Genomic DNA, 20,983 nt, shown 5'->3' with positions numbered 1-20,983 from the left:
CCTTGGTGACCTGCAGCCTGAAGGCCTATGGGAGGCTGTTAGGCAGAAGCGGCTGCACCATTCACCAGACCCCTGGTGCAAAATGAAAGTCCGGGGCCCTTGTTCAAAAAGCATTAAAGATTTCAGCTTGTCAACAGTCAAATGCAAGCCCTCCTAATTACAGAATCCTGTGTGACTGTACAGGTTGTAAACCCATCCACAGAGGAGGAGCGAGATGGCTAAAGAGTGTCCAGAGCACAGTGATGTCACCAGAAGCCACTGACTTAGCACGAGGGCCCTGAATCAGCCACCAGCTTCCTCTGATCTGAGCCTCATTGAAGCTTCCAGACTGCGGCATGGGGGCGACGATTTCTATGCTGTGCTCACATTGTGAATGATTTACCTCTTCTGTCCCATCTGGAGTCCATGCTTCAGGAGTGACTCCTGATAGAAAAAGATGACTCCACAAAGTCACTCATGTAGAGACAGGACAATCTGTGATGTCCATGTGTTATGAAAATGAGACCAAGACATGATGTTTTGCTGTGGAATGAGGCAACATGGAGGACTCCGGGGGAGGGAAGGTACCAGCCTGAACAAGCGCTACAGAAAGGCTTTAGGTGCACAGAATACTTCTTGGCTAGAGTACAAGGGCCTTCAGATTTGGCAGTTTCCTTTGACATTTCCAGTTCCAACAAAGAAGGATGAAGGGGCTTGTCCAGGTAACGTTCAGCCTGGGGGAGTGGGGGGTGGATACAGTGAGAGATGCTCCTGCTGGAGAGCCCCTCCTCCTTCTCACCCATGGGAGGTTATTTGTGAGTTTCAGACACTAGAAGGGACTCTGATGAACTCAAGCAAAAAGACATGTGTTGGAAAATAAGGCAGCCCCTCAGATGGTGGGGATGCCAGGGCAAAGACGGGAACCAGGGTGACAGGATCGCACTCTGAAGGTGTGCAGTGGGACCAGAGAGGGTCAAGCCTGCTTCATCTGTACTCCAAGTCACCAAGCGTCACAGCAGCCAGGAGAGGGCAGGCACGTTGGTGGGAACCCCCTCACTCTGCATCTGATGGGGGAAGTGCACCCCCCAAGGACCAGACAGGTGATGCTAGGAAAGGGATGCTGGGCAAAACCACCCGATGCCCACTCGTCCTTGGGCATCCTGGTAGCACTCTGCCAAGTTCTCAAGGCACAGATTAGGTGCTGAAGTAGTACTTTCATTTTGACTGGATTCACTACCAATTTTAACCACTGGTCCTGAGGAGAGCCCCAGAAAAGAGTGGCAAATGTCACTTCCTTTTTCTTAAACGTGTAACAGCTACACTTCATAGATTAGTTCGTATGTTTGCAAGCACAAATTTGGAAAACAGAGAAGTAAGAATTTGGGTTTAAATATTCCAGGAAATCACAATCTATTTACTTCAGTTCTCCTCTGTGCCTCAGTTTCTGATCTGGAAAATGGAACTGTATTACAATGAATGCTCCCTAACGTGTGATTCCCAGAGGCGGGAATTCAGGACTCCTAATGGGTTTTAAAGTTCTGTAGGGTTTCCTCTGGCCATTCAGCCAACAAAGGAGCAAAATGATCCCACAGCTCATTTGTGAAAGGGGTCCTTAATTACTGACCCACCTCAGAGGCACTTGCGTTTGATGCCTCAACTAAAGAAAGTGTCTTTTTCAAGGGCATTGGGTGCCTAGATGCATTCAAATATAAACACACACACACACGCACACGCACACACACACACACTTTTGTTTTTAATAACCTTTTCATTTTGAAATAATTTTAGATTTACAGAAAAGTTGTAAAGCATAGTACAGAGAATCCCTCATATTTTTCACACAGTTTCTTTTAATGTTAATATTTTACACAGCCAGGCACATTTGTCAAAACTAACAAATTAACACTGGTATATTACTTTAAATGAAAGACCTTTTTTTGGGGCTTTACCAGTTTTTCTATTCATGTATTTTTTTCTGTTCCAGGATCCAATCCAGGACACAACATAGCATTTAGTCAAATATAAATATACATTTCAACTTCTCATTCTGAAATACAGACTTACAGGAAATAGCAAAAAAAAAAGGAAAGATGGGCAGAGAGATCCCTGTACCCTTCACCCAGTTTCCCCCAGTGGTAACATCTTGTGTAATTATAGAATACCGAAACCAGGAAACTGATAGTATAATCCACAGAGCTCATTAAATATATATGCATATATTTTTAATTCAAATATTTTAAAACCCCACTTTGCCTCACAGTTAAGAAGATCAAATACTTTCTCCCAGAACATAAAATTTGCATCTGCCCACCATGAAACTATTGATCCTTCTCTCCAACCCGTCAACTACTGACTACAGTCTGCCCATACATCCCTAAAGCAGAAGTGCACTCTGCCACGGATCTGGATATTCTCAAAATACTGGACCTCGAACTTCTCAAATTCATGGCCGGGGGGGGGGGGGCACCACGAGGGTGGGATGGGGGCGGTAGCCCCTCTTTGTCCCAATCCATTCTCTAAACTCACTTCCATGGAGCCAACAGTGCGCTTCCTGTATCCTAGGAGCTCTAGAAAGATAAAGAGCTAGACATATATCCACGTACACTTCTTCTACTGTCAAATGTAAATATGACAGAATGCATGCTATATATCTGCTCTAAAGACTGCAGAAGTAAATTACCACAAAGACATCTGTTTTGTCAAAGACCTGACCTGAAGCAAAGACTGCTGTTTCTGTTTCCTTATTTATTATCCAGACCCATCTACAGGTGAACTCTCTTGGAGAAGGACCATTTTTCTTGTTTCTATGGCATAACTAAAAGCAAAGTGAGATGGGCAACGAGGTTACTTGGAAATGACTTTACCTGGACTTAGATCATAACCCAAGAGTATGGCCCCTTTCATTTAGAAGTTCAGGAACCCAAATCAACCAGGGTTGGGAGAAGGCAGACATTCTATACTGCTGTCTAAACCTGGGAAAAATGTAAAGACTTCGGCTCAGAAGCGATCCCAAATGCTGCCTTGGTCACAACTCCCGTGAGAGATCTGAGTGTTGGTCTGTCACTGCAAGCCGACATTCCAGGCATTCCATTGGTCCCACTTCAGCCCACACCCAGCTCCTTCATGGCCTGGGGAGCCCAGAGGAATTTGTGACCAAGTGGGTCAGGCGGTGGTCAATCCAATCTGCATTACAAAGGGACCCTCTCGGAGCTTTGAGGAAAAATAGAACAATTCCCACAGGAGTCCAATTTACTAAAGAGGGCTGGCTGCCCTGCCCACTTTGCTCTCCAGCATTAAGAGGACTGGCTTAGCCTGGAAGAGAGCCTATCAGCTGGAGTGTGTCAAGGCCACGGTTAGACTATGAATCCCAGAAAACCTCTCTCAGGGGCCTTCCGACTTTCATAAAGTGGTCAGTATGGAGACAGGGTCCTCTTCCCTCCAGTGTTAGGAGGCACTGAGAAGGGGAAGACAGGGCAAAAGATGGGGTGCAGGCAGGTAGGCAGGAAGAGGAGGTGCCCTGGACAGTGGCTGGCAGGGGTGCAGTGGGGGGCATGCGGAGGCTGGGGGGGACACAGCAGGTGCTGTCCTTGGTCTATCAAAGGTACTGGAGGCCCCATCACCTCATGAACCCTGGGAGCTAGATTTAGTCAACGGGGTCAGAGGAGGATGCCACTGACATTTGGCCTCACCTCTTAGATTTGGATGGATTTCTGTAAGCACTAGATTGGACAACCATGGAAAACCATCGGTGGAACCGAGAACTGGAGTAGTCATGGCTCGGTGTCAAAGAGCAGAAAGACACCGACGGGAGAAAGGCAAGGACCAGGGGGCTCAATGAGCTCTGTCAAAGCACAGGGCTCACTAATGGGTTATCCCAGGCTCACTGGAGGCCATGAGTGCGCCTTGTGGTCTAAGATAAGACCGGGAGAAGCCACCGCTGTGTCTTCACTCCCCACCCGCTAGTGGCTTGGGCTCAGTGCCCGTTGCCATGGCAATCTAACTGGCCTCACAATTCACTGCACCCGACGTTGGCATCTGCAGGTGGAACAGGTGGGACCCAGAGAACTGAACTCTTCTCAGCCGAGCTCCCTTGGAGGAGCCTCTCTCATCAGCCACTGGAGCCAAAACCACCACCACCTCTCGTTCCTGTCACCATCCCAGGGCTGGCTTCGCCTCAAAAGAAAAATTCTCCCCAAGGCAGATATATCATCCAGTGCCCACATGGGCACATTCTCAAACCCTGATGATGGCATTGGAAATCTGTCTCACGGGGAGAAAGAGAATGGATGTGTTTTCACATCCAAGTCACTGCAAAGCAGGTCCACAGGGTAGTGACACCGCCCCGGGCCCATCTCTAAGGACATGAGCCAGTGGTTAAAGTACAGATTCTCCCGTCAGAAAGCGTGGGTTCAAAACCTGGCCCCCTTTCCATCAACTGCATCCTTAGTTGCTTTGGCTCGTTGTACTTCTGTTTTCTTCTCTGTAAGACTGGAATAACACTCTTGCTCATGAGACGATAAATTTATAATAGAATGCTTAGAACAGGGCTTCCTACATAGTAATTGCTCAGGAAACATGGGCGATTATTAGCCCCAGGTGCAAACCTCTCCCAGACAGAAGCCACCCATGCCCAGTAGGCTGCCTTTTTCCTTCAACAGCCGTGAGCAGACTGCTCCAGGGGCCCCAGAGCTTGCTCCCCACCCCCCACACCCGCGGCGGCCCTCACCAACCAGCATGGCAGAGCTGAGCTTCCAACATCCTGGCACCTCACGCTGCTTGGGCATCTGTCGCCTGGTTCCTCCCTCTCGGGCCCAACAACGTGCAGCACTTCTAGGGCAGTATACTTGCTGATTGCTTCCTTCACTATTACTCACAACAACCAGCTAAGACACTGCCAAAGAAACACTCACAGCTGGCCCTGGCGATGACTCGGGGGGCAGGCCTCTCGTGCCTCTCCATATGACCTGTGGATGAGAAGGAAATCTGGGGAGGAAAGAGAGAAGATGGAGGAGAAAGCTGAGACTGGCAATATATCCCAATAGGTCTGGCCCACCACTAGCTGACAAGGAGGAAAAAAAAAAAAGTCAGCACTTCCCTGGAAGAGAAAAAGTTAGCAAATGACAGTAACTGTAAAAAGTCCACGTGTCTACATGAAAAGGAAGCAATAGAATAAAGCAGAACTGACTTCTTCCCCATCCTAGGCACCATTTAGACAGTGTATCAGTCAGAGTTCTGCCAGAGAAACAGAACTGAAAAGAAATTGAGATTAAAAGATTTATTTCAAGGAAATGTGATTGGGGGCTGGCTGGGCCAGGCTGAAATCTATAGGGCAATCTGCTAGGCCGGAAACTTTCAGGTAGGAGCTAACACTGAGCCCACAGGTGGAATTTCTTCTTTCCCAAGGAAACCCCAATTTTGCTCTGAAGGCCTTCAACTGATAGGACGAGGCCCACCCACATTATCAATGATAATTTTTCCTCCAAGACTGTAGATGCGGACCACACGTGCAAAACGCCTTCACAGTAGCACCTAGATTCGTTTGGCTGAATCACTGAGTACCACAGCCTGGCCAAACTGACACCTCAAACTGACCACCACAGAGGCTGCTTGCAGATCTAGTGACTAACTAACTGCTCTAGGTATAGACCACCGATGGGACAGTTCCTCTTCTGTGTGGGTGTGGGGACACACAGGGGTGTTTTGGGGAGGGTCAATGTGATGGCTACCTCAGCCTGGAAGGTCCCAGAAACCTGAGTCCCAGGCGAGCACAGTCTCTCTGCCCGAGGAGAAAGCCCTCGTAGGCCTCTCCACATACTCAGCCGGACGCAGGCCACAGGCTCATCCTTTCTGACTATGAAATGTCCAGTGGGAGCTGATGCGAGGTCGCTCTTACCTTTGTCCTCTGCCTCCCAAAAGGGGACCCCACAATACTCTGCCTACAAAGCAAGCCAGGCTGGACTTTATTATGTTTTAGTGTGGGGAAAAAATGTCTCTAATGTGTCGAATTTTATCCCCAACGTGAGTTCCAGCAGAGCATGCTTATCAGGTTAGAGCACTGGGTCTCAGCCTCACTGTGCTAACTCACTCGGGAACTGGGCAAACGCAGACTCCCAGTTAGTTCCACACCAGGGCTTCTGACTCATCAGGTCTACGACAGGGCCAAAGGCACTTTCTGCAGTGACTGTGTCAAGTCAGTACAGGACCAAGCAGGAGCACGACGTGCAGTCTCGGCTGGACCAGGAGGAGGACCCGTGACTACTGAAAACAGAGGCCGACTTCCCAAGCGATAGGTAGGAACATGGGACGAAGAGCAGTGGCATGTGTGGTCCCCATGACAGCTCACGGCTGCAGACCCTGCAGGTGACACTACGCTGCCCACAGTGGAGGGGCATGTGCGTCCCTCAGGGAAGGGCACATCCTGCCCCCAGCTGAGGTCTCGAGTAAGTACTAACAGAGCGTGGGAAGGATGAAGACAAAGGACCGGCCAAGTCCTCGATCCAGCCCACCCTCTGGTCCTGAAGGAAAAGGCGGCTCAGAAAGCAAGACCAGATGCACCTTCTGCTGCTAAGCAGCCCTGCCCCAATTTCCAGGCAGAACCCCATTTTCTGAATCTAGGCAGTAAACTGGGTGGAGGTGTCTGCATATGAAGGCTGCCCCCCAGGCCAGGCACCAGGGCAGACCAGCCAGGGCCCTCGGACAGAGATGACCATCTTTCCAGTTAGAGAGGAGGCCTGGATGTGGGACACTCTTTCCAGTCATAGAAAAGAAACAAGGACTTCAGGGCAACTTTCCCAACCAGAGAGAGGAGGCCTGGACTTCCCAATCAGAGAGAAGGCCAGGATTTTAGGCAAGGGCAAATGATTACTCAATGCATGAAATTTGATTATATTCCATGAATTACAAAACACACCAAGTCTGACTTCCCTGGAAAGTCACAACCCGAGGTCAGAGTGGCCAGATTTAGCTCCAAATGTACGTTCCTTTCTACTGAAAGGCCTTTGGTCCAATTACCAGGCGAGCTTCTGCTGCTTTAACACAAGATGGTTAAAGGCTCGGAGCTCAGATCAGAGGCCTGATTTTGCCCTCACCCCACTTCTCACAGGGACCCTTGAGCCCCAAGCCCAATGTGTCTTGCTCTGGAGTCAGCGCTTCTGGTCCAGGGAACCAGGAGGAATGTGAGAAAAGCAGAAGTCATTTTTACCAGGGGAGTTTTAAGTTGCTGGCGCTTATGTTTTACGTGGTAAAGAAAAAGTGGATTCTGGTAATAAGCCTCTTGGATGTTACGATTCTTGGGAAAGCAGGAGCCCTCTCTGACCAGGAGCTGTGTGAGCCCCCCACTCAGGAAGCCCCCCTAATCCCACAGCACAGCTTTCAGAAAGCATGACTATGCCCTTCATGCACCATCACTTACTGACAACACCTATGATGTGCTGACGCCATGCTGGGTGAGGAGGCCCATGCTGTCCTGGGCCACGGGGGATCCATGGAGAGAGAGATGGGCGAGAACTCACGGACATGCAAAATTACAACTGTGAGCAGCTCTGAACCACGAGAACAAGCGATTCTGAAGTGCCCATCGGTGGAAGAAGCTCGGTACTGAGAGCGAGTGCCGCTTTTGCATCCCAGACACTCCCACCAGGCTCTGACAAGATCCTGTGGATGATTTACTACCAGCTCTAAGTGTCCTCTTGCATTTCACAATGATGTCGAAAGCTGGAAGGGATTATTCTACCTTTGCATTGATCTCATCTGGAAAACCTGACCCAGCGACAGGATGGTGACGGTGGCTCACAGAAGCTTCCGAGACCCGCCGTCCAGCTTGGCACCAGGGCAGGAAAAAACCCACCTTCAGAGTGGGGATCCCAGGGATGGGTCCAAAAAAGACCGAGCCTCAAAAATTACATCAGGTCTGTGTCTACTGGAACCAGCTTCCCCAGTGGGGCAACCACCACCCTGTTAACCCCCAAGTTTCAGGAGCTACCTGTGTCCGCCCTGAAGAAAAGAAAAAAAGCCCCAGCAAGTTCCTGGTAGGTGAGGTTGGTGCATGCCTGTCCCTCGGCTGGTCCCACAGCATCTCTGGGCGAATGGCAGGCATGCTTGCTGGCTCGTAGGCACTGCTAGCCAGAGACTGTTGCCTCTGCCCTTTGCAGTTGGAAAATGGGTTCACCTAACGCTTGTTAATATTCAGAACCCTTATTTCTTCCTGTTCTAGATCTTGGGGATGGGACCTTGAGCAGCCAACTCTGGGACGCAGCAGGTTCATCAAGAGGGAGAAAAGCTCAAACGCTTGAAAATCACTAGCCTGGATGCTTAAGGAAGAAAGCCTGTCTGGGGAGTGAAAGGCTAAGCGCAAACACTGTGATTGTCTAAAACTGTCCTTGCATTAAGAATTGAGTACAAAAAAAAAAAAAGAATAGAGAAATAAAAGAAATTAAGCATAAAAAAGAAATTAAAAATTGAGTATAAAATACATGTATTTTAGGAGTTATTGTTTACCCACACATCAGTTCCAAATCTGAATAAATTAAAAATTCCTGATGTAGCACATACTGTTGGTTGTCTGCCCCAAATCCATGGGCCTCCTCTCCGCTCACAGGCCCCGATTTGGTTCAGGTAAAGCATACCCCCTTCCGTAGACACATGACTCACGAATTCCATCACAGTAACCCCTTCCCTGGCCTCTGATTGGTTGGGTCAGGGGGCATAATTTTAACCAATGAGATGTGTGGGAAAGTCAGCAGGGGCTTGGGAAAGGATTCCTCACTCATAATGAGAGACCCCAGGAAGCGCCTGACAGCAGCAGAGGCTGCAAAGAGGAAATATGGAGAGAGCCTAAGTCCTTGACATTACTGAGCCACTGGATATAATCCATCACAGAGCTGCCTGACCTCTGGACTTAGGTTTTACAAAATTCTTATGTTTTGATTATTTGTCATTTTGAAAGTTTTCTCCTACTTGCAGAGGAAGGAATCCTAATGGATAAATCCCATAATCTAAGCAATTTGGGTACCACAAATTACCTTGGAATTAAAAAAAAAAAAGAGGCAAAACATTTAACACAAAACTTCTCTGTCACATAAGGCTCAACAGCAGCAGAAACAGCTTTCCTGCCCTCTCTCTACAAAGTGCAATGTGCAAGGGGAATTTCAGGCAGTCATGGCATCTGCTCGCAGCCTTTCACTTCCCAGGGGGCATCGGGGCGATGGCCTGCAATACTGGCAGACAGGAGACGCAGACTGCTGAGAGGAAGATGGTAAATACGTCTTCAACCACCGTCAAAAAGGACAAAACCCATCCTCGTTTCAGGTGGAGGGCCCTAGATTTGTTCTTCAGAACTGTGCTCCCCCATTCCTGTCCTCAGGCCGGAAATCCTCCAGCAGATGGTAAAGGGGACATTCACTGGCTAAATACAGAGAAGGAAAAACGCTGGAGCCTGGTTTTCACACACTGAGTCTTCTTGACAGGAGAGGTGATTTCAGAACCTCAAACAATTTTACAGTAATGTCCAGCCTGAGGTGCTGCAATGTCAATTTGAGTTTTGGGAGAAGCCCAGCAACTCGGTGTTTCTCTGAGTAGAGACCAAGGGTGCTGCCGGGATAAAGCCGAGCCCTGGTGCTGAGCAGAGCACCCCACCCACCCAACCCCTCCTCACGAAAAAGCTAACCACACCACAGCAAAGCCTTCCACGGGCTTTCCAATTCCAGTTACAAAAAAACCCCAAAAACTCATCCTCTCTGGACCTTGCCTTCCCAGTTGGCCATTAAACATCCAGGCTCTGTAAGAAATTTGCTTTCAGAACCAAGGACCAGACAATTAGAAATGTTTTTCTAACACCGAGGCCAAATTTCCTACACAAAACACCAAATCCTCTCCAAACAAATTCTTGATTTCCCCAGCTAACCCCAAAGGCCGTTTCTCAAGTTGTAAGTATTCCCTGAAGTCGACAATGAACTAAATCAGCAGAGAAAATAAAAATGTGGGTTACCTGCTTTGTGGGCTGAGGGAGGGCAAGCATCAGCCTTTAGCTGTGGTCCCGCACCTGCGGCGGGGCTGGCTCCACCTGTCTGACCTGTCAGGCTTGCTGCTGCCTCTGCGCCTGGCATCGCTGTCAGGGGCAGGGCTCATGGCCAGCACCCAGGCCCCTCTTTAGGTGTGTGTTCACCTGTGGAGAGGTGCCAGCACCAGGTCCCCTCCCCTCTCTGCTCCCACCTGTGACTTACTCCCCCTCCCCCCCCACCCCAGCCAATCAGGTACTGGAACATCTCTCCTGAGTCATTTGGAGTCTAAACTCATAGTTGGTGGAGAGAAGAACAAAAGGGAAGAGGAAGAAGGAAGGGGGAGAGAGGAAAAACCCAGTCCCCACACCCACCGACTCTTGGTGATGGTCAGAAGGTGTGGCTGGGTGGGACCAGTGACCATCAGGGTCAAATTCCACGGCTGCTCTTTCCCTCTGGGTGGCTATTTCAGGAAAGCAGCTTTGACTGCAGCAGTCAATAGACTGGCTACTGCAGACACTGGAATCCGGAAAACTCAGAGCTCCACCAGGCCCCAGCCCAGGTAAAGGCTAGGAGAACAGCCCGAGAGAGCAAAGGGAAGTTCCAGGACCCCCCAGTACTCTGCTCTGAGTACACACAGGCCCACCCATCCTGCTTGTCCCCAGCCCTTCAATAGGATCACTGAGCACCTGGGATACTGATTTGTGAGAGGAGGTCCTGGTTTGATGCATGAACCAGGGTGCTGACAGGAGCAGCTGGTGGGGCTGGTGGCATCGGGCCCAGCAGCATCACCACCTTCTTCCTGCCGTCCTGGACTAACAGGCCTTAGCAGCCTGATCTAATTTCTCTTCCCTTTCACTGTCCATCCCCAATGCTCGTCAAGCACAGTGGGTTGTGAGCCTGGGAGCTCACAGCTGTCTGTGTGCAAGGTCACAGGTCTGCCCGGGGGGAGGTGGCCTGGCCATCCCAACCACTGCTCAAGTTCCGTCCTGTGCTTTGGGGTGGTCCGTTAATCGGAGCCCCTGGGAGCCACTGCAGAATAGAAACAGCGACACTGAAGTGGAGCCGTGGGAGCCCTGAGATCTTCTGATAAGCAGGGTGTTCAAGTGCAAGGTAGATGCAACCCCTACTAGGAACCCAGAACCCCCTTCCCTAAGGAGACAGTGAGGCCGAGAAAGGAGCCAGTGGTGGAATTCAGACAACCCCACCTTCCTCCTCCAGGTTACATCACCTAGGCGGGAAGGAGAAGGCTGGCTGGGCTGGGCGTGGCAAACCACCTCAGGGTTGTCTGTCCTCAAAGCAACACTGTGCTTTGTGAAGCCCCATCTCCAAGCCAGTGGCTCTCTCCATGACCGTGACTGCAGAGGGGCCAGCAAGCAGGCTGAGTATTGCTCAGGGAGCCTGATGGACCCGGGTGGGACCGTCCTGGGACCTGACTCCTCCTCCTGGCTCTCAAACAGCCAGTCCTTCCTCCCCCGTCAGTCCCGGGTCAGAGGCCTTAAGAAAATCCCCAAGCCCTGGCCCTTAGATCATCAGCTAGTCACTGGGTTAAGACTGAAACTAATGGGAGAGAAATGCTTATGCTTTCAGAAAACTGAACTGCAAAGGTGCTTGCAGGCAAATCGTCAGGGGGTCTCTGCCTGACCTTAGATACTTCAGGAAGTATGTACCAAGCAGAGCTAAAGAAAGAAGTTGAGGGTTTCTGCCTCCAATTTAGTAGACAGGATTCTTTTAAATTTACGTACAAAGTCCCATGATAACTCATTTGGGATCCCCCAAAGTGGGAAGGCTGCTTGTGGTTACAGCCGGGTGAGTCAAACAAACAAATGAGCCGATGAGATCAGCCTTTTGGAGAAAGAACAAAGAAAACCACCCAAGCAAGAGGCCTTCAAGGTGTGGAAGCAGTGGTCCCGGAAAGCCCACCTCTGAACCTGAATCCCGTGGTTCTCAGTGCAGGGGGGAGGGGGTGATTTTGTCCCCCCGCAGACATTTGGTGATGTCTGGTGCCATTTTTGGCTGTCAAAACTGGGGGTGGGAGGTGCTACTGGCATCTAGTGGTTAGAGGCCAAGGGTGTTGCTAAACATCTCACTGTGCACAGGATGGCCGCCCCACCACAGGGAACTTTCTCACCCCAAATGTCAGTGGTGCTGCCATTGAGAAATGGCTGTGGTACAATGGAAAAAATATTTTTCTATGTTTAAAAGTCCTGGGTAAATGGTCACCTTTAGTCACCAGAGGGCTCCCGGTGGGAACACCTTCTATCTGTAGTGAGGCCAGGTGAGAATGGAGTCAGTATCTTTGGAGGGGCCTCTGGGAACAGACCCCCATCCCCCACTCAGACAAGCTGCTGGGCTACTCCAGGCCTCCACTCACCCCTGGCCAAGGGTTCAAGTCCTCAGAACATACCCCCACTGCTGCCAGCTCTGAAGAGCTCACAGTGAAGCGATGGAGATGGAGCGATGATGGTTCTCATCATCACAGCAGATGCCTCACCTGTGACAGGTGCCTCACAGGTGGCAATGACCTTTCACATACTTTGCCTCAGCTGAATAAATAAAAGCCTCACCCATTAAAGCAGTCTTTCTGCGTTCCTGATCTGCCAGGCGGGTGGAACACGCAGAGGCATCACGTCCAAGTGCTGGGGGGGCGGGGGGGATGGGGGGAGTAAAGAGAAGGAAGAGTATCTACCTTTGCATCCCATGAAGGCAGGAAGCTGAATGCTGACCGAATCCCCCACCCAGCCCCCACCCCGAGCTGAGTCCAACCAAAGACTCCAGAGACACGCTGAGTGTGGGGGGCTCCTGAGTAACAGGGTTCGCAGAGTCTGAGCCTCTGGAAACAAGGAGCACCTCACACTCCCAGAGGTTTTCCTGGTCTGCCACAAGGCTCAGCACACCTCAGAACAGAAACCACCCGAGAGCTGGGTGGATGCAAAGGTCACACGCCCAGGGCTGACAGTGGCCACCTCTGGGGAGTTGGGGGGACAGACAGGCCAGAAATGGATCCAACCCATTGACTTCATCTACCTCTGGATTGTTTCACTTTTTATGAGTATTATTACTAATTTTCTAATTTTAAAAGAACATTAAAAGAAAGAAAGAATGAGGGCAGAATATCTCGCATCCACACCCGCTTTTCTGGAAACACTTCACCCGCTCAGGAAATGCTCCACTGGAGTCTCACACAGGCTGCTGATCAGCGTCACCAGACCCCAGACAACTGCCCCAAGTGGGACTCTGCAAAGGCCAGAGGGAAAGGGCAGGGCCACTGGAGAGCAGCTCTCTCCAGCTAATCTCAAGAAACTGGGGTTAACCAGCTCATGCACCAGGCCAGGCGCCCACGTAAGAAGGAGGCTGTGGGCCCTACACCCCCACGTCTTCAGCCAACACCCCCGAGCAGGGGGGCCTCACCACCGAGGGTCCCCTCAGACCACAACAAGGTCCTGGATCCATAGCTTGCCCCTGAGGTTCACGAGGAGGAGGAAAGTCATGTGCAGCTAAAATGCACCCCACCCCCACCCAGCACCTTTCAGCTTGGCGCCTTCTTGCCACCCAGCCTGCTCTCTATTAGAACAAGGCACATTCTCTGGAACTGCCATGCCGGCCACCACTGCGCCCCACTTCCCGCCCCTCAGAACCCGTGATCTGGTTTTCCAGGCCTGAGACTCAGCACTGTCGCTCCTGCTACAAACTTACCTCTCTCCACCATGAGAGTTCCGGGCTCCCCTCGGCTGCCTCTGCTACTCACAGCCTGATGACAAATGTGTCTGTCCCCAAGACCTTCCACCTCCCTAGGTCTCCCTGTCCTGCCAGAGGACCCCAGACACCCAGAGACAGGCCGGCGCTGGGTGGCCAGGGGCTGACCTGGACAGGCACTGGGACATCTCACATGCTCTAACATCCTCATGGACACCTACTTCCCACTAATCTCAAAGGCAAGACTAGAAATGCAAGTTTGGCCACAACAATACCACATTTTAACGCTACAGTGCATATTGCAAACTGCTGTTAAGAAAAAGGGATAGGTTGATAAAATAACCTGAAGTTTGTGTGTTTGTGTCTTTAGCTTAGGAATATACAGGTACAAAGGCAAACAAAAGCAATATTCCTAGTGGGCTGGAAGGAGAAGTGACTTCAGTGCCACAGAGGTGCTGCCGCACTGGGTCACACAATAGGGAAGCAGCTCCCTGAGCCCCAGCCAGGGGTCGGGGCACTCCGTGAAGGCTGCCAGCTCTGGAATCTGGGACACAGGAGGGAGGGGTTGCAGAGACACAGGAGCCAAGCAGACGTGAATTCACTGCGCTGGGCAGTAAGTTAAGGGGGGAGCCTACTTCCCGGCCTCCAAAGGGAAAGGCTCAGGACACCATGTCTGAATGTGGTCGGACAGCGTCAGGCTGGCCTGAGAGAAATTACAGAGGAGATATGTCTATGGGTCCCCCAAGTGCTGTCCCTTCTGCTGTCCCCATATACTTTCCATCTACACTCTCAAGTATCCGACATCCTCAGACTTTGCCTGACCCCTGGTTCACTGAGCCAAACCTGCCCCCAGAAGAACACCACACACCCCGACCCACAAACTGGTTGGCTGAGCAGCAGCCTCATCCGGTTCAGGGGATTTTGCACCTGAGAGTCAAGTAAATTTGCTGTCTGGTTTAAGCCAAAAGAATGAAGCTCTGATTTTTAATTTTCAGCCACAAACCAGCTCATGGTAGGCGTGGCCGTAGAAAGGGAGATTTTTCCGAGATCACAAGACAGGGCCTTCTGCCCACTTGGATGCTGCCTCTCCTGCTTCTGTGCCTTGCGGGGCCGGCCTCTCTGCCTTGAAAACGCTCCCTGCCAGCTTCACCAAACAACCCTCACTCATCCTGCAGGCTTTGGTCAGCACCCCCACTCCCGGGGGAAGCATGGTACACCCCAACTCTGGGCTCCCGTGCTCACCTCGAGCTTCGTCCCATCCGTGTATCATTTGTCCCCCCTCTTCACGAGACTCAAGACGAGCTCCCTTTTTGTATTCTCAGCACCTCGCACAGCAGACAGGACACAGCAGACGCCAATAAAGGTCGGCTGAAGGAGCAAGGGCGGATGGGAGGTGGAAGGCAGACAGGTGGGGCCGCGGGCCAGCCTGCATTCAGAACCAGGAACCTCGGGCTCACGTCCTTCGCCAGCTTAATGACCTGGCTGAGTGGCAGGGGGGGGTCCCGTCTGTGTAGAGGATGCACAACATAGGTGAGGCGGCAGGTGGGAAAGTGTTTGGAAAACTGTAAATGTCAGGAACGATGCTTACAGCTTAGACTGCCTCTGAGCACCCCGAATTTCTAAGTTAACAGTGATGTGGACTGCTCATGAGTCTATGTGTAAGTGGGGTGCTTCAGAAACAGAATGCCACACTCACCAGAACCATAGCAAAGTGTGGTCGGGAGCCCAGACCCCGCCTGGGAAGTCCACTTAACCAAGCACCTGTGCTCTGAGCAGACCTCAGACACCTGGAAACACCTGCCCGTGGCCCCTGGAGGGCAGGGCACACTTCGCTTCATTTCTGTATCTTGGCACCCAGCATACTGATGGCCCAGGGGGTGGAGAGCACCCCGACACTCGTGAATGAATGAAAAGGGGAGTAATTCAGCAGCAGCAGCAATATCAAGTGGTCCCACTATGTGCCAGGCACTGTTCTAAAGCCTTTAGCTGCACCCCCAATAACGCTCCGCCCCCCACCCAAGGCTATCCATGTCAAGTCTGGAAGCTGTGAACATGACCACATTTGGAAAAACGTCTCTGCAGACATGATTAATTAAGAATCTTGAGATGAGATCCTCCTGGATCATCTGGGTGGGTCCTAAGTCCAATGACAGGTATCCTTGGAGAGACAGAAGAAGAGACACAGAGAAGGTGACGTGAAGACGGAGGCAGAGGTTGGGTGATGCAGACACAGCCCAGGATGCCGGGTGGCCCCCAGCAGCTGGGGGAGGCCCAGAAGGACTCTGCCAGAGCCTCCAGAGGGCCTGTGGCCCTGCTGACTTCAGACTTCCGGCCTCCACAACTGAGAGAAGAAATGTCTGTTGTTTTAAGCCACCCAGTTTGTGGTGCTTTGTAGAGCAGCCACAGGGAACTAATACACTCCTGGAGTCACCAATTAACGCATCAAACAACTGCAACAAGGAGGAGTGGGGTCTGGGGGTGTGGGGAGCAGGGGAGGGAGGAGTAAGAAGGAGGCCTCTTTGCAGCCCAAGCCGGTGACTGAGTTCCCGCCCTTCCTCAGGGATGTACTGTGACCCCCAACACTCTGTTCGGTTACTAGTCTCATATCCTGTTACTCTACAGTCCCCTTGGAGAAACACATCACCCCAACTTTGCAGTTAGCTGAAATTGAAAATCAAGTAAATGACATGACTAACATTAAACAAAAGCAATGAAATCAAAGCAATGCTGTGTTTTCAAACAACATGCATTCCCTTTTGTGATACTACTGGGTGGGGGCAGGCTTGCTCTTGAGTTCGGCTGTATTACCTGGTACCTGACACCCAGTGCTGACCTGGGGGGCTTAATGACCCCACAGCAATTTAGAGGCAGCAGCTCAGAAGGGAGGAAAAGGTCTGCTGAGATCAGATTCACTGACAAAACCAAGGAGAGACAAGTGAGAGGCAGAGAACAGAAGGAATGGCCGTACTACAAGACACACCAACACTAAGAGGCCCTGGGCTAGGAAGCTGGGGCCTTCAGGCCACTGTCACACACTCCACAGCAGGCCAAGGTAAATGGTGTTTATTCTGTCTGAAGCAGCACTGTTCCCTTTGCCTGCCTGTCCCTGCAGTGAACTCCAGCGTGGCCCCCCACCCACAGGGAGTGAAGCCGCCCATGATGTCCCAGGCACAGCGTGTCCCACCCTCTCCTCTCTTTAACTCTGCCCTGGATGCCAGGGTTACATGGCCACGTCTGTGTCAGCACCCAGCACGGATGGTCTGAGGCACACAGCACAGAAGGAGCGTACCAAGTGTGCCAGCCACGTGAACACATGCATGAATGAATAAAGGAATAAAAAGAATGGGTGAATTTGAGAGTTTGGATTAAATGTCTGAATTCTTCACGGGGCCTCCCTTCTCTCTCTTCTGACTCCGCCTCAAGCTTCTGCAGCTCTGTTTCTCTTTCATAAAACTCCTGGGACATTTAACCATGGACACAGCCACGACGGTGTTAATTCCCCAGAGGGCAGGTCCTCGTAATACAGGGGGATCAGGGGAAAAAAAAGTAAGAAAGACTGGCGAGAGGGGGTCCTTACTTTTTTTTTTTTTTTTGTAAGCTGTAAACTATTGACATGACAAGATACTACAAGGACAAAAGGTCCACAAATAGAATTCAAAACAGTGGTGGACAGGCCCTACTGTGGCCCCTGGGATGGTGGCCTCCTGTTTCTCACACCTTTCTGCAGTTCCCTTCCTTTGAGTGTGGGCGGGTCCTGTGACTTACTTCTAACCAACAGAATTTGGCTAAGGTGACCAGATGTCACTTGCGTAATAGCAGTTCTCCAAGTGCCTGCACACCATTTCAGCTCTGTGGCACTTTGCAGTCCCCCTCCACTGCAGTCACAGCAGAGTGACTCTGAGGCAAGCCCTGGCTCTGCCATAACCACACTGGTGCCCAGCGATGTAACGCCCTAAGCCTCCGTTTCCTCATATGTAAAATAGCCACATGAGTAGCTCCCTCACAACATTGTTACAAGGATTAAAGAAGGTAATATTTGAAAAGTGCTTAGCATAGCACCTGCCACACAGTAAGAGCTCAATAAATGTTATTTACGCATTGCTTATATACCTGCTGTTGTCCAGACTGGGCTGTCAAGTCAGTGTGGGCAGCGATGGCCTGTCTGGCCTGCGGTTGCACAGAGCTTTGTACCTGACGTGGATCAAGAAGTATTTGTGAACAAATGACCCATCTCATGTGGTCCTCCTAGCAGCTCTGGCAGGTCGGCAGGACAGGAATTATTTATCCCAAGATAAGAAAACGGGTTGAGAGATGTTAAATTCTTGCCCAGTACCGCTGAGGACAGGAGAGGTAAAACGAGGAACGTCTCACTCCCAATGTTCTCCGTATTTCTTCACTGCCTTAAATACAACTCCCACCAAAGTTATTTTGACGCATATTTAAGGATAAACATGAGAGTTAGCCTCCAGTACAGTAATTAGGCTTAAATGGAAATGATTCACATAAATGAACATAATCAGCAGTATGTGTACACAGTCAAAGCTTGCATTTCTGGAAGCATTTGGGAGAAGGTGTGATTCTCTGGGAATGAGAGAGGAGGGGAAGTGTTTGCCCTTTTTTTTTTTTAAATTCAGTGTGGAATGCTGTGGCTTATGAGTGGCTCTAAGGGAATGCAAGTTTTGAAGTCGTTTGGGGTTAAATGGCTTTTGAGGGGATAGGACAGTCCTTAGTGGGTGCCAAAGTGGGGGGTTCTAGAGGGCTATCGGGCCCCCCAGTGCAGGCTCAGTCTGGAATATTACTTTGGGTCTATCCTACCTTCTCCCGTGCTAAAAGCCTGCTAGGCCAGCGAAGCTGTCTTCTCACCCTTGCAGGCCTTCTCTACCTCCCACGCCGCAGTCCCCCCCTGGTTCAGCCCTGATCAGGGAGTTGGGCGGTCAGGGCAGGGACGGCTGGGTGGTACCCAGGGTAAGTAAATTCAACACAGGCCCTGAGCAACTGTTCCTCAGCAGATTACCAAGAACTGTTTGTCTGTCTTTCAGGGCTGCAGGCGAGGGATTTAAGTTTGCTTTGGGGTTTGGGTAGATAATTTGGAGAACCACCACCCTCCTGGTGGTGACTCTGGAGGGGGTGCTGTATCAGTCAGTGGTCGATCGCAGGGTCCAGGATTTTAAACTTGCTTCACCCTGTCACTGGTGGTGGGTTTCAGAATAAAAGGGGGTCATAGTGACAGTAGTCTTGTTCACTTTCAACTCCATTTTAATTCATTTTGGTGTGAGATGATGTGACAGCCTCAGAATGTTTAATGTCAGGATTAGAATCAATTCGGCTCAAGTCAGCTAACACCCCTCCCCCCACAGAGACACCACCCTCCTCCATGGCAGGCAGCTCTTTTTCCTCTGGATGGACCCTGCCTTTCCTCCGCCCACTTTCACATCTACTGAGTGTTGAGAAAGTCCCTTTTCCTCACAGGGAGCTGATCTGACAAGAGGAAGATGGACCTGTCCTGAAGTATCGGGAATCAGATGGGACTCGGGTAGGAGGTGCCACCAGTTGCTAGGTGAGGTGGGGAGGCTGGGAGGAGTGAGTCAGCCATTAAGACAAGCATCGAATGACAGTGCAGGAAGAGGTCACATGGCACCATGAGGTCAGAGCGGCCGGGGACTAGACTAGATGGTGGGCTCCCTGTGCAGGAGCTCCCCCCATGCTTTGAGGTCAGTGACCACCTGCCCACAGTCAGGGACAGGGGGTCAGAGTTACCCTTTCCGCATCAACCCAAGGCATTTTACTCCACTTAACTATTTGTAATACTAGTTAACAACAACAGCAAAAAAGGAAAGCATCAATTTTTAGGAAGTGGAAGAGAAGGATATTTGCAATGCAAAAGTCAAACAAAAAAAGTCCAAAAGCCTCAGTAGATTACATCAGTGTGGAAGAAGGTTCTCCTGATCCAAGGAAAGTATTAAATGCCTGTGAAAGCAAGGCTCTTTATCACTGATGATACCTAGTGTCTGCCACAGCAGCAGGCTCCATAGTTGATGTACCTGGACATCGAGGGCCCCAGTGGGGAACTGAGGTGCCTTCCAATGGAGAAAAAAGATCCACATTTGCGATTGGACCTGGCCTCCAACAGCCTCTGCATAACATCTACAGCCAGGCGCAGAATGCGCCAACCACCAACTATTTATATTCCTAAGGACTCTTTACTCATTCAAGTTGGGACTTTAAGGGGCCCCTGCCAGCTGTCTGTCACACAACCTAGAAGAAAAGACGTCATTTCTATGGGTGCAGAGCCAGGACCCTCTTCCTGAAGGTGTGACGTAAACAGGTATGCCTGCCTGCTCCTGTCCTAACACAAGACACACAGGCCACCCCTTCAGCAGAGGCCACAGGTACAAGCTCAGCAAGAGCTCCTAGACAGCTGGAGGTGAGATGGCACCCCCATCGCTCCCTGGGGAGGTGAGTCCTGGGGCCTGCCTGCACCTCACTCTTCATCTATCAAAAGTGAGGATCATAAGCCCCAGGCCCTCCTTACCTCACAGAGACCAGAGAACTACCGCCAGGTACCACACCTGGCTGCTGGACTCTCCAGCATGGGCAGCAAGAGTGGGCCCGGTTTGCTTAGCCTCGGTGGGATCACCCCATCTGAAAGGATGGAGGCCAGAGAATGAAGACGGGGCTTCTGGAGCAGGCTCTCTCACTGTCTCCCCACTCTCCCTGCCCCCTGGGCCCTGGGGGGCTTCAGCCAAGCCACTCCATCAACTCCCCCTTTTATAAGAACCCTCCCCGAAGCCCAGCTCCTGTACCTGTAACAGACTGTTATATAGGCCTCGCACATTCTGAGTTTGGCTAATGCCATTCCCTTCAATGTACCTTTCCTTTCACTCCAACTGCTTCAGAATCTTGGCTGCTCTCCCAGGCTAGAAAAATCCCTTTTACTTTCCCAAAACTGCCTCGGCTTCTCCCCAGCCCTGTGAGCCCCTGAAATCTCAGAGCACTTACTATGTTATTACATTCCCAGTGGGCCATTAGAAACTCAGCACTGCACAGCAGTCCTATATTTCATGCGTGCATATATCCATCCATCCACCCATCTACCCATCCACCAATCCATCCATCCATCCATCCACCAATCCATCCATCCATCCATCCACCCATCCATCCAACCACTATTTAGCGAGTACCCACTACATATCAGGTGCTGCTCTGTCACTTCCCTAGTCCATTGTTTCCCCATTCTCCAAGATGACTATTTCCCGCCTTCTGTTCTACCATACCCACCCCCTCGGCAATCTCACCCAGTCTCATGGCACTAG

General features: G+C 50.9%; 1 long non-coding RNA gene across 2 annotated transcripts in view; it reads right to left on the bottom strand.

Annotated features, from left to right (window-relative positions):
- Positions 1 to 2,279: 2,279 nt before the first annotated feature.
- LOC109455311 (uncharacterized) overlaps positions 2,280 to 20,983 on the bottom strand; it is a 37,830-nt gene continuing 19,126 nt past the window's right edge. Inside the window, exon 4 of one of the 2 annotated variants that reach the window (XR_002138625.2) lies at positions 2,280 to 4,962. This is a non-coding gene — a long non-coding RNA (uncharacterized LOC109455311). The remainder of the gene's footprint in view (positions 4,963 to 20,983) is intronic. The other variant, XR_002138626.2, reaches the window with a different exon arrangement.

This window comes from Rhinolophus sinicus, linkage group LG06, assembly GCF_036562045.2.
Source record: "Rhinolophus sinicus isolate RSC01 linkage group LG06, ASM3656204v1, whole genome shotgun sequence".
NCBI classification, from domain to species: Eukaryota; Metazoa; Chordata; class Mammalia; order Chiroptera; family Rhinolophidae; genus Rhinolophus; species Rhinolophus sinicus.
Note: the sequence above shows the minus strand (reverse complement) of the source record. Positions and strands in the feature narration are given on the sequence as shown.